The 2,619-nt window shown below is 37.9% G+C and overlaps 1 non-coding gene across 1 annotated transcript; it reads left to right on the forward strand.

Moving 5' to 3' along the window:
- Positions 1–1,799: 1,799 nt before the first annotated feature.
- On the forward strand, positions 1,800–1,876 carry TRNAS-CGA (transfer RNA serine (anticodon CGA)). Its single transcript has one exon. It is a non-coding gene; the product is annotated as a tRNA-Ser (tRNA).
- The last annotated feature ends 743 nt before the right edge of the window (positions 1,877–2,619 follow it).

Genomic DNA, 2,619 nt, shown 5'->3' on the forward strand with positions numbered 1-2,619 from the left:
GTCGCACCGACACAGATAGGTTTTATGGCGCCCATGGTATAGGAAAGGGCTAGGAGTGAGAAGAAAGCGACCTTGGCCTTAATTAAGGCACAGCCCAAACATTTGCCTGGTGTGAAAATTGAAAACCACGGCAAACAATCTTCAGGGCTCGAACCCACTATCTCCTGAATGCAAGCTGACAGCTAAGTGACACAAACAACTCAGCCACTTGCTTGGTCCAAAGTATTTACTGTTAAGTTGACGGAGCCAAATCTGGCATGAGATTCTCCTATCAATTTTAAGCTCTTTTAAGATGGAGTTATTTGTGCGGTGATTGCTCCAAGGAATTGTAAACATTTTCGAACAAAATATTTCCGTTGTATGAATCTTATCCGTCATCTTTCTCAATGTCCATGACTCACATCTATACATTAGCACTGGAAATACTACCCAGTTTACCACTCTTAAACTTCGTACAGTTAATCAATCTAGCTCGGGGGCTAGGTGTTTGTGTTTATCGTAATACACACAGGCCTACCCATTTATACACAAAACATCACACTACAAACCACCACAAAACCACACATACAGGATAGATACCTCCCTCCACAAAGAGTAGGCGACAGAAAAGGCATCCGGCCTTAAAACTCGGCTGTTACATATAAACTAGTGTCCAAAACTTAAGCATAATCAGTAAACGAGGCGATGCCACCTGATAGGAATGTCAGTGTCAGAAAGGTTCTTATAGCAAAGGTACACCTTTGACAACAACTAACAAAACTTGGCAATGTCTTCCACAACAAAATATGCTGTTAGTAGGGTAGGGTACTGGCCTACGACTAACATATCCTGTGTCTCGAAATCATCTACAAAGCCTGGAAATGACACTTTGTGGCACATTCAAGGATACGGCAACTTCGGTCTGTGTCTGGCCTGCTTCCAGGCGGCCGAGTATTCTACCCTGCAAAACGGGGTCCAAATGGTGTCGTTGTACCATTATGTTGTCACGTTCACCACGAGGCTACACTCCGCAACAGGGCAAACACGACTGAGGGAATATGGGGCGCAGGCACTGGCTGTGTTTACCTTGCGGTTACGCCGCTAGTGAAAGCAGGGAACACTCCTTTCCTATAAACTGGAGAGCGAACACGTAAGGTTGGTAGGTGCATATGTAATACAATTTGCGGTCTATTTTCTGTTTCCGTGCTTACTCGTAACGTATGCTTAATTTTTGGACACTAGTGTAAAATGCCGATCCCAGGTAAATGGTAAACGGCCAAGAACAGGAATAATTTCAGGTTCTTAAAAATATGTTAGCGTTTCCAGAGTCGTGTTAATTCTTTCATGCCACCTTGGTGACATGATTGGTGACGTATAATAGGTTGTGTGAACGTGGAGGTAGGCTAGAAACATTGCCATTTTACCGCACAGCTGAAGAACACTCCTGTTTCTTATAATTTTATTCAGTTATTATTTTTATAATGTAAATGTACATAATATTTAGCTTTGAACTAATATACAGATCTCACTGTTTACGGCCATAGCTGTATTTCCGTTACTTTATTACGTATTGTGATCTTTTTATGCATTGCTTATATTTTTCAGTTTGTATGTTATTCTTTCATTATGACTTTTTTATCTTTCCTTTTTACTGTTATGCTCCGGATTTCTTTTTATTTTATTTGTTGGGCTTTGCTCTCTTTTTCATTAGATGTTCTTCAAGCCTCTTATTTAGCTTAGTTATCTTTGCTTTTATAATAGAATAGGACATTTCTTTTGTATATGTATTATCTTGTAATTTACATGTTTAATTGTAAGAAACCACCATAGCTCAATTGGTAGAGCAACCGACGCGAAATCGGGAGGTTGTGGGTTCGAATCCCACTGGTGTCCGGTTGGCCATTTTTATTCTGTACTTAACATCTCTTCAACACGTACTAAATGTACGTAACACGACCTAATGCGTTGAAAGTCGGTTTCGATTATTATTATTATTATTATTATTATTATTATTATTATTATTATTATTATGCTATTCCACGGTTCCAGAAATAAAACTCAATCGAGTTGGGATTAACGCGATTACCGATAACGAAGTTAAACACTGCATACATTCAATAAAATGTCAAGGAAGTTCAGTACAACGCGAAGTCGAAATGTTCAAGATCATAATGGCAGTGGAAAAGAGAATATAAGAATTTGTATTGTTAAAACCAACACTACTAGAAACACACAAACAAAAGAGCACTCAAAGGAAGCAGACGCGTTACGATCGTAAAGTTGATTAAATCTCTTAAAGTTATTGAGAAAGAAGCAAATTCAGGAAAGAAAGGAAGAAAAAAAGAAAATGAAAGAAAGAAAGAAAGAAAGAAAGAAAGAAATAAGTAATATTTATGCCGTTTAGATAACAAGATAACGCATAAATATAAGAATATTAATTTAATATACGCGTTGTATAATTTAAATATAGCAAGGACCGATTAGCAGCAGTATTGAACACGGTATGAACAAAGCCTTGACCAGAGAGGAAATAATTCGATATAAGGCAGCGTCAACACATAATAATTCATAAAATAATTCTATACGGCGTAAAAGCATGAAACAATAGCGGACATATTGGAGATCTGATAACAATTAAGT

This window comes from Anabrus simplex, chromosome 6 (assembly GCF_040414725.1).
Source record: "Anabrus simplex isolate iqAnaSimp1 chromosome 6, ASM4041472v1, whole genome shotgun sequence".
Taxonomy (NCBI): Eukaryota; Metazoa; Arthropoda; class Insecta; order Orthoptera; family Tettigoniidae; genus Anabrus; species Anabrus simplex.